We start from the raw sequence: 11872 nt of genomic DNA, 5'->3' as shown, positions 1-11872 counted from the left end.
AGGACAAATAAAAACATTTTCACTCTTTCTCCCAGTCAAGGGCAGAGTTTTTCTGGTCCCCCTTTAACAAATAGGGCAGTACATCCAAGATCCAACATTTATCCAGCAATGTCAGTTCCATTTTCTGTATCTTCTCATGACTGAGGCCATGTCACCTGCTCTAAGGAAGCATTAGAATCCCAGCAGAAGCTTCAGTCTGGTTACAGTCTTTGCTCACTGCTTTAGTTTTGATTTTTCTCTTTTCATCTGGTACACAGATTTCTCTTTATTTTGAGCTTGATTATATATTACAAATGTTTTAAGTGTGTCTTTTATCAAACATTTTTATGGGTTATATTATGAAGACCTCATCTATGTTAATGTAGATCACCGTGTTGGTAGAAGTTTCATCAATGAATTTTCTTTTTTAATATGTTTTAATACTCATTCAGTCTTTTGAGTGCTAGTTTTCCTTTAATTTTAATGTTTTGAATCCTTCTTATAAAATAAGATATATATACGGGAACAAAGAATAATGCAACAAACACAAATGTCCCCACTACCCATCTTAAGAAAAAAGTGCTAATAGAGGTTATGCCACTGAGTACCTACCTCAAATAGGATACCCTTCTCTTCTTCCCAGCAATAACCCTTTTCATAATTTTGGTATTGATTATTTCCATATATTTCTCTCTTCTTTTACTACATTCTTAAATAGCCTTAATGGCATGGTTATACATATTTTAAACTTTATGTATATATAAACTTTGTATATATCTAAACTTTATATGTATATAATATATATAAATATTATATATTTGTATTTTTATATATAAACTTTATATGTATATAAACTTTATATATAAAGTTTAAAATATATATATACACATATATGTGTGTGTGTGTGTTTGTGTGAATGCATACAGTACCACATTAAGTTGCTTCATTTTATTCAACACTATGTTTTTGGATTCAGTCATGTTAAAATATGTAGCTCTGGCTCACTAATTTTCACTACTGTGTAGTGTTCCTTTTTATGACCATTTCACAATTATTTATCTATTCTCATAGGCTATGGTTTGAATGTGTCTTCCAAAGTTCATATATTAGAAACTTAATCCCTAATGCAACAGTGTTGAGAAGTAGAATCTTTCAGAGGTGATGAACAGATGCCCTCATGAATGGATTAATGCTGTTATGGGAATGGGTTAGTTACCATGGGAGTGGTTCCTTATAAAAGAATGAGTTTGGCACTCTCTCTCTTTCTCTTTCTCTCTTTCTTCTCTCTCTCGCATGCTGTGTCACCATGCAATGTCTTCCACCGTCTTACAATGCAGCAAGAAATTCTTCATCAGATGCAGATCCTTAATCTTGGACTTGCTAGCCTTCAGAATTGTGAGCCAAATAAACTTCTATTACTTGTAAATTACCCAGGCTGTGATATTCTGTTATACTAACACAAAACACTAAGACCTCACATCAACAGATATCTATGGTATTTCCAATATTTTGCTACTGCTGACAATGCTGCTATGAACGTTTTTGTGTATGTGTACGTGAATTCTACAGGAGTGAATATACTGACTTGTAGAACATTTGCATTTTTAGCTTTACTAAAAATTGACAGATTTATGTAAAGTTGTTATATAAAATTTACATTTAGTGCCTCCTCTATGCATTGTAAACATCTTACAAATTCTCCTTCCCTTTTGTTTCCCTCTCAATACCTTCCACATGGATTACAGATGCTTTACTAAAGCTCTTTCTCCTGTTCTGAAGTCCCAACTCCCAAATCTCTGCATGTTCTTATCAACGTTCTGCAGGTCTTTTACTCTCATAGGCTGAAACTCTTTAGGATAGCGGGAGTACTTGGTTGGCTTCACCACCTTCCATTTGCCCTTGACCCAGTGAAGGTAAAGGTAAACATCCCAGCCACCTCGTAAGTAAAGATTTTTTTCTCCTTTTCTAACTCATTTTAATATAGGAAATTCTCTCATGAATAAAATTATTTAAATTCTTACACAAGTGCCTTCCCAAGTTAATACATAAATGTGTGTGTTCTCTTAGGTACAGTTTTGTATGTTCATTTCAACACATATTCTAGAGGAAATATGAATTCTTTTGTTTAGTATACAAAGGGACTTACTCTGATACAAAACTTCTGGGCTTCATAGCTGACCTTCAAAGGGAGAATACAAAACTCCTGAAATTATATACACTATGTGTGTACATGCATTATGTGCATTTTGCTTGGGGGAAGGTCTACAACTGTTGTCAGATTTTCAAAGAAGCCATGACCTCATAATAATTTATAATCAACTTTCTACCTATGTAATAAATTTCAGGTACATATGGATGAGGTCAGCCCCACCAGAGCCTAATGGGTACACAGGGTATCTTGGCACCTTTCCCTCACTGTAAATAGCCCCTTTGCATAGTCTGGGCCTATTTCTTCAGGGAAACTATAGACTATGGGTTACAATTAAAGTATCTTTCTGGTCTGTAATGTTATCATGTATATTATAAATCAATAACGATGTCTGCCTTTGTAAATGTTTCCAGTTTAAAGCCACAGATACATAAAACTTGTAAGAAGACATTTCTATATATTGTTCTAATCAACTGAAATAATTTGAAATGGCAAAACATTCCTTTATATATAATACATATTCTATAGACTTTTTAAAACATTAATATAATACATATCTCTATGGGGCTTCAAGGAAATTGTTGTTCACTATTAGGAAAAAGAAGAAAGAATAGGTAGAATGCAGAGAATGGTTAGGGCATTTGAAACTACTCAGTTTGATAGTTTCAAACTACTCAGTATGATAGAATGTAATGTAATGAATGATAATGTAATGATAGATACACGTTGTTATACATTTGTCCAAACCCGTAGAATGTACAACACCAAGAGTGAACCCTAACGAAACTATGGACTTTGGGTGATTATGATGGATCAATGTAAGTTCATCAGTTGTAACAAAAGTACCACTCTGGTGGGAGATGTTGATAATAGGGAAGGCTATGTATGTGTGAGGGTAGAGGACATACGGGAAGTTTTTGTACCTTTTGTTTAATTTTTCTGTGAACCTAAAGCTGCTCTAGAAAATAAAGTCTATTTTACAAAAAACATGAAAGAATATTTTTTCACTTCAGCTGATCACTAAGCGTATGCCTTTCTCAATTTACTATAGAGAATGCATTTATGAAGATCCTGCTAATATATTCATGGAATATGAGGCATGCGTCCACCCAAATTCATTGCTAAATTTCTGAATTGATAGAGTAAAATTGCTAACAACAGAAATGCTTGTATTGACCAAGCACTGTGGTTTGATTAAGTTGGCTCATTTATTTTATAAATTTGCTGTAAAGCTATTAGAAGAGTTTTATTACTCAAATTACGAGGCTGAGTCAGAGTGGCCTTTTAAATCTATAAATTAATTAGAACTCTATTTCTAGAGCACTGAAAAATCTACCCCTTTCTTTCAATGAATATATTTCCTTTCTCTATTACAAATAAATTGTGATTTAGTTCATAATTTGCCTAGTTTGCCATCATTCATCTATATAGTACTTGGACAGATCAGCAAATATAAATTTACTTCACTATCCACTTCTGGGTAGATGAGAGAAGCTTATATATGCATGTGATAGAAGAAATTACCCTTCATTAAAGCATTTTCTCCATTCAATACATTTAAACACATGCCCAAGCAAGGCTATAGTTCTCACCTATTTGTATTCTCCATGCAAAATTCTTTTTGCTTTCTTTGTAACTTCCATGTGGGAGTTACCTCAGCCCAGCATTTCTGCTTTCTCCTATTTTTTTCTTCTTGGCCACCACTTTGTTCTTTCTACTACTTTATCATCATTTTCTTGATATCCTTTCTATAAGGCATTTATCAGTTCGTTCTTTTTTTCCATCTCTAATCCTCATATGCCAGGTTTGATTGTTTTTTCTAACTCCATTCAGAACCAAATCTGACCGTGTCCATGTTGTTAGGCAGAGCCTACTCCACCACCTTCACTTATCAGTCACAGCAATTGGTCCAGGTATAGGTACAAGACCATGGCTGAATTAATCTGGAAAAAGAGAGTTTTCTTTCTTTCGGGGTTTTCTAGGTTGGTAGTATTTAAGACTGGAGCTCATGGAAGCCACCTTGCCACACAGGAAGAGATTGTCTGAGGATGATGCCACCACACAGAAAAGAACAGAGCAAAGAGAGTAAGAGAGGCAGATTCTAAAGATATTTTTGAATACCTAGATCCAGTTATGCTTGATCAATCCCTTGACTTTTCATTTATATGAAAGCAATGATATGCTTTGACCACTTTGAATCATGTTGGTTTTGTATGAAGCATTCCAATATCTTATTTTGTTTTAAAAATTTTTATTTGCATTCAATAAGATATTCCTAACAAAATCCTACATTTGTGTCCATTAGAACAAGATTGCTTTAGTTAAGATACACCAGATTGCTAGAAATGGAAACCAGTTTCAATCTTGTCTAAATTTAAATAGGTATTTGTTTGCTCATTTCTATAAAGTTTCAGAGGTAAGCTAGGCTCAGGCATGGCTGAGTTCCAGAACTTCAACTACTAGTTTTCCATATTCTAGTTGTCCACCCATTCCTCTTTTCAGCTTGACATCATTCTCTCCCCTTGACAGGTTTTCTCCACGTGGAGATAACGTAACATCTGGCAGCTCCAGAACTGCATACCAGTCACATTTTTATGATCTTTAGATAAAAGGTTATGCTTCCTCCAGCCCCAAGTACTCTGATTATCCCTTCATAACTACACCTGAAAAAAAATCATGTGGCAAATATATAGAGTCTGTGACTGACTAGCCCTGAGTTACATGCCCACCTCTGCAGTCAGAAAGAAGCCTCTTGCAATTGATGATCCCGGTAGCACCCCATGAATTTGGAACAGATGCAAGTGGTAAGGAAGCAATTTCCCAAGTGGAAACACAAGAGGTGTAAGATTTCTGTGAAACACACCAAGTTGCCCACTCATGTTTATCTCTTGTCCTTCTCCAAACCCCACTAAAATGAAGGAATAAACTGATTTTTAAAAAATTATGGGATTGGAGGAAGTAAAGGGTGAGAGAGCTCAACACAATTCTGGAAGGCAAAAAAACAATAGAAGAAGAGAACCAATCATGTTGTTGGAAGATGCCAAAGCCTAAGGTGTGGTCAGAGAGTGACATCTGAAAGGACTTTGCATCACCTGGCATGGCTGCGGGTGGGGATAAGGTGAGGAGCTGTAAAAAAAGATATGGGTTGAAGTTGTGTGGAGTGGTCAATCCCCCCGACTGCTGATAAGCAGAATTTCAGAAGTCTTTAATTCCCATGCAGCAGATACCTTCAATAATGCATAGTCAGGAGACTGGGATTCTTTCTCTATAGAATGTGAATGAGAAACATTAAGGTCTGACAATCAGACTGGCAGAGGAAGGGGTAGGATATGGGGTTGGTAATAGAGAATCAATTTACAAGCTGCACATAGCTCCTCCAAACCCCATCCTCATTACATCTTTGTGCAGTGTACTGCCTGAACTAGAATATGTGGATATGTCTAGAACTATAAAATCTTGCTTAACTACAATCTTTGTCTGCATCCTCCTTTTAGGAAAATGAGGTAAAAGAAAAACAATAAGCTCATGATATCAGAGAGTTATTTAAAACAAGAAACTGTAGTTCATTCCAGTTTTATGCCTCTAACAAAGCTGCACAGAAATTATGAATATTCTAGGAGATGCCCCAGGCATCACATGATCCTAAATCATCAAAACAACATAGAATCGTGTTTGGCATTTTGTACTTACTGAGCCAGGAAAGTGAAGTGGTTCAATTTAGAAAGGTTTTCTAAACTAATAGTTAAAGAGTTTTCTTTTTTTATTATACTTTAAGTTCTGGGATACATGTGCAGAACATGCAGGTTTGTTACACAGGTATACACATGCCATGGTGGTTTACTACACCCATCAAGCCAACTTCTACATTAGGTATTTCTCCTAATGCTATCCCTCCCCTAGGCCCCCACCCCCCAAAAGGCCCCAGCATGTGATGTTTCCCTCCCTGTTTCCATGTGTTCTCATTGTTCAACTCCCACTGATGAGAGAGAACATGCGGTGTTTGGTTTTCTGTTCCTGTGTTACTTTACTGAGAATGGTGGTTTCCAGCTTCGGAACATTCTGGTTAATTGTGATTTTGCTATGTATTGATATTTTATAGCTCCTACCCCTTTGGTCAGGAGCTACCTCCCTATCATTGAATTGATTAGTTATATTTAATAATGTTTGGTGTTTGGATACATTCAGCAATAACACTTGGAAATTTCTTACCAGTTATTTTTAAAGCCTTAATTTGTTTTTTGTTTCTGTTTCTGTTTTTTCACCAGCCATTTAGGATAAGAGAATGTTTACATCTTAATGTAAAAAATAAAAACAGGCATAAATAATGTTTTATGTATAGAAATGCTTTCTTTCATTACTTGGTGCCTGCATCTCTAAATGTTTACATAGGTTCTCTGTCTGTATGATGTTGCTAAAGAAACTATGAGTTAGGAAGGAGAAAAAAAAAGTTGAATATCTAGTCCCAAGAAGGAGAGAGGAGGTTTCTATAAAAAAATTTGTGTGTTTGTATATATATCTATGTATGTATATGTATGTATATATCTATGTATATGCATAAGGGTATATATCTACATACATAGATATGTATATATGTTAATATATCCATGTATATGTATGTATACATATGTGTGTATTTATATATGTGTATACATATCTATGTATGTATACATATGTGTGTATTTATATATGTGTATACATATCTATGTATGTGTATATACACACACCCACACCCATGCATTCTCTTGTCATTATTGTCAAAAATCAGTTGACCGTAGACAACTGCCTATATAATATGCACTGTGTGTATATATATAACTGTACAGGAGAAACAGGGTGCAAAGAAGAAAAAAAAAACTTTTTAAAAACCTGTAATTAGAATCATTGAAAAGATAAGAAAATAATGCATGCATAAAATAAGAAAAAATATATAGAATAAGAAAGATTAAGGTTATTAGAAATTAAAAATGTTATCATCGAAATGAGAAATTTTATAAAAGAGTTGGAAGATAGAGTCATGGAAAACTCTCACACAGTAAAACAAAGAAACTATTTTTTTTTTAAAGAGAGGGATAAAGCAATAAAGTCCAGAGGTTCAAGCTAGGAAGTCCTACATTCAGCCAAGATGAGTTCCAGAAAAAGAGACCAGAGGAAATGGAAGAAGAGAAATGGTCAAAGAAATAATAATGATAAAATTTCCTACAACAGAAGGATATGTCTCCAAGTTGTAAGAGGCCACTAAGTAATTCACACTTAGTAATGAATTTAACAAAAGAAGTGCAACACATATTTTCAGAATTACAAAATATTGTTGAAGGAAATTAAAGAAGATATAAATGAATTTTAAAAATGCAAGATGGCTGTACTCCCCAAATTAGTCTACAGATTCAACATCATCCTTGTCAGACTCTGGGCTGCTTCTTTGTAGAAGGTGACAAGCTGAATCTAAAGTTCACATTGAACTTCAAGGAACCCAGAAGGGTCAAATCAATCTTAAAATAGACTAACAAAGTAGGAGGATTTATTCCTTCCAATTTCAAAGCTTACTACAAAGCAACAGTAATCAAGACAGAGTGGTACTGGCACTAGGATAGACACACAAATCAATGGAATAGAATTATGAGCTCGTAAATAGACCTGTGTGTCTGTGATCAACTGATTTTTGACAATGATGCCAAGAGTATTGAATGAGAAAATAATAGTCTTTTCAACAATTAGTGCCAGTGCCATTCAATAGCTACATGCAGAAGTATGAAGTTACACCCTTACTTTACATCTTTTAAAAAAATCCAAAATGGACCAAAGACTTAAACATAAGAGCTAAAACTCCTAGAGGTAAAAATAGGCATACATTTTCATGACCTTTTATTTAGCAGTGATTTCTCATATCACCAAAAGCACAAGAAATTAAAGAGAAAAAAGATAAATTTGAATTCCTAAAAATTAAAACTCTTGTATATCAAAGGACACTATCAAGAAATGAAAAAACAATCTCCAGAATTGAAGAAAACATTTGCAAATTGTATGTCTAATAAGGATGTAGTACCAATAATACATATGTTAAAATCTCTTATAACTCAACAAAAAAAAAGAAACAGGACGCAAAGGACATAAATAGATATCTTTTCAAGGAAGACATGCAAATGTCCAACAAGCACATAAAGAAAGATGCTCATCATCATTAATTATTAGGAAAATGCAAATCAAAACTATAAGACACCACTTCACATCCATTAGGATAGCTATAATAATAATTTTAAAACAACAAAAAATAAGTGTTGGTAAGGATATGGTGAAATTGGAACCCTTGTACTTTGCTGATGAGAATTTAAATGGTGCAGCCACTCTAAGCTACAATTTGACAGTTCCTCAATAAATTAAACATAGAATTACCATAGGACCCAGCAATTAAACTCAGGTTTATACACAAAGTATTTGAAAGCAGATATTCAAACAAAAATGTATAGATGGATGTTCATAGGAGCACGGTGCACGACAGCCAAAAGGTGGAAACAACTTAAATGACCATTAACAAGTGAGTGGATAAACAAAATAGGGTAGACTGAGCTACCTGCATGCACTGTGCAGTGCCAGAGAGGTCAACCAGAATCAAGATGTCTGGCACTGAGGAACCAATTTTTGGAGAGCGTGACAGCCATACTGCTGCTAATGGCAGCTTGGTGTGCTTTGGACAGTGCCAGTACACAGCAGAAGAGTACCAGGCCATCCAGAAGGCCCCAAGGCAGAGGCTGGGCCCAGAATACATAAGTAGCCCATGACTGGAGGAGGCCAGAAGGTGTGTTACATTGAGGGTCATTGGGTAATTAATCTGGCCAATGACATGTTTGGTTACAACGGCAGGGCACACTCTATCACGCAGCAGAATGTGGATTTTGTTGACCTAAACAATGGCAAGTTCTACATGGGAGTCTGTGCATTTGTGGATTTTGTTGACCTAAACAATGGCAAGTTCTACATGGGAGTCTGTGCATTTGTGAGGGTCCAGTTGTAGGATGGTTCATATCATGAAGTTGTGGGTTATGGTGTTAGGGCCTCAAGTCCAAGGCCTCATCTTTGGAGAAGGCAAGGAAGGAGGCGGTGACAGACAGGCTGAAGCAAGCCCCCAGGAATTTTCGGAACGCACTTGGAAATTGTATTCTGGACAGAGACTACTTGAGGTCACTAAACAAGCTTCCACGCCAGCTGCCTCTTGAAGTGGATTAAACTAAAGCAAAGAGACAAGATTTTGAACCATCTGTGGAAGAGGCAAGATACAACAGCTGCCAACTGAACATGGCCCTGGGATACCCACAACTTCAAGATGTGACCTCCCCTTGCAGATCAAGCCACGTTGTGATTCAGGGGGACAAGGACTGCAGCTTCCCGACTTCTGAGCTCATCCACTATTGGTGACAGAGGCCACGTACCAGCAGAAGTTCTGGCAAAAGGAGCTGCAGCAGCAGTTCTGGGAGCAGATGTAGAAACAGCAAGTCCACACCTTTTCCCCATCAGTTGAGAAGAGTGAGGAGACTCTTGGAGACAACTCTGAAATGTGGGATGTGACTCCAGATGCAGGGGATGGTGTGGTCAAGCCTTGTCTAGAGAAGAACCACCCCAGACCTCTGACACACCAGCCTTGAACAACCAGATGGTGACCCAGAACAGGACTCCACACAGCCTTTGCTGTCAGAAACCACAAGCAAAATCTGGACCTTGAGACCTCCAAACTTACAGTACTGACCAATGCATAACAGGAAATTGGGAATCTCATAGGAAGGGCCAGGACATGAAGAAAAGGAAATTGGATCCATCTGAACTGAGCCTCTGGCCACATCATTGGACTCTGTCGCAAAGGGACTTTGGAAAACTACTTTTTGGTCATGAAGTTTTTCATCACTCGTGAAGAATTACCTTTATTGCTAAGGATTTATCTTGCTTCATTCTGAACCTCATCAATAGGATCTGACTGAGAGCCCACTGCAGTTAGAGCTGAACACTTTTAAAAACCTCATCCCACGCTCTAGCTGGGAGACGCTCTGGACAGATGAAATACCTTTTCTTTGGCCTGTGAGGCTTCCCACTATTTATTTCTAAACTATTATGTTAACACCAATGGACATTTTAGGAATCACCAATGGCTGCTTGCCCTCAAGCAATATAGGCCGGACTTATTACTATCCACCTGCCTCAGCAATTACCTACATTCAATTGCTTTGCATAACCTCTGCCTTCTTTCCTTTAGGGTACAAGGCCTTTAATGTTGTCCACATTAAGCAATGAGGATCATGACAGGAAAAAGGTTGGAGTAGTGCTTTTTACTGCTTTGTATCAATCCAGGCTACAATCTTCATTTAATATAAATAAACTCACTTATGGGTTTATGACATAAAATAATAGGGTATATTTATTTAATGGAATATTATTTTGCCCTAAGAAAATAAGGTACTGATATGTGCGACAACACAGAAGAACTTAAAAACATGAAAGAAGCCAATCACAAAATACCACAAATTATATGATTTCTTTTACATGAAATGTCCCAAACAGACAAAATTATAGAGATATAAAGTAGATTTGTAATTACTTAGGGATGAGGAGGATAGGGAATAGGGGCTTGAGAGCTAAAGGGTATGGGTTCTCTGTGGTGATAAAATGTTATAAATTTATCTTTGGTGATGGTTGCAGATAGCCATGGATATACTTAAAAATCATTGAATTGCATTCTTTAAAGGAGTGAATTGTGTGCTGTGTTAATTATATCTTAGTAAAGCTATTTTTAAAACTTGTAAAGGAAAAAATGGGAGGGCACCAAATGCCTAACACATTGACTAGAAAAAGACCCACATCAGTGCACATCAACAGGAAAAGAGAAGACACTACAATCTCCAGGTAAAAATCTTAGCTCACATTAAAAAGATTGTAGGCTGAGAATGGCATTGACTTATAAAAGAGATAGGTTTGTAAGTTAGAAGACAATGGAGTAACACATAAAAAATGATTGATGAGGCAAAATAATTTTCAGTCCCACATTTTTATTTGAAAATGAGGACAGAATGAAGATGTATTCATAACGCAGAGTATACTTTACCTTCCATGGGCCCTTTCAAAAGGAACCACCCTTGTACTGGAGAATAGACTCCAGTAAAGTCAGGAAGTCAAACCAAAAGAGGAGCCAACCCAATAGTACAGCCAAGAGGAGCCCCAGATCACTGACTCTGCAGCCTATAGTGGAGTGAGAGGGCAGAGAGACCTCAACTGGGTATCTTTATGGAGAAGCTATTCAGTAGAATAGTGGATATCATGGAGCATTTTGAAGGACTCCTTGGGCAGTGTGGGGAGAATACATGGGTAGCAAGTATTATATGTGAAAAAATTTGATAAGGTAAAAACACTGCTGGAAAGGGGGGAATGTATCATAGTATATATGTATATATACACACATATACGTATATGTGTGTATATACGTATACGCGTATATACGTATATGTGTGTATATACGTATACGCGTGTATACGTATATGTGTGTATATACGTATATGTGTGTATATACGTATATGTGTATAGGTATATGTGTGTATATACGTATATGTGTATAGGTATATGTGTGTATATACGTATATGTGTGTATATGTATATGTGTGTGTATACGTATATGTGTGTATACGTATATGTGTGTGTATACGTATATGTCTGTGTGTACGTATATGTGTGTATATACGTGTGTATACGTATGTGTGTATATACGTA

The 11872-nt window shown here is 36.2% G+C and overlaps 1 pseudogene; it reads left to right on the top strand.

Annotated features, from left to right (window-relative positions):
- Positions 1–8739: 8739 nt before the first annotated feature.
- Positions 8740–10461, top strand: LOC101128047 (DNA repair protein RAD52 homolog; annotated as a pseudogene).
- The last annotated feature ends 1411 nt before the right edge of the window (positions 10462–11872 follow it).

Source organism: Gorilla gorilla, chromosome 11 (genome assembly GCF_029281585.2).
Source record: "Gorilla gorilla gorilla isolate KB3781 chromosome 11, NHGRI_mGorGor1-v2.1_pri, whole genome shotgun sequence".
In the NCBI taxonomy this organism is placed as follows: domain Eukaryota; kingdom Metazoa; phylum Chordata; class Mammalia; order Primates; family Hominidae; genus Gorilla; species Gorilla gorilla.
The sequence above is the reverse complement of the archived record's forward strand: the minus strand, read 5'-3'. Positions and strand labels throughout refer to the sequence as shown.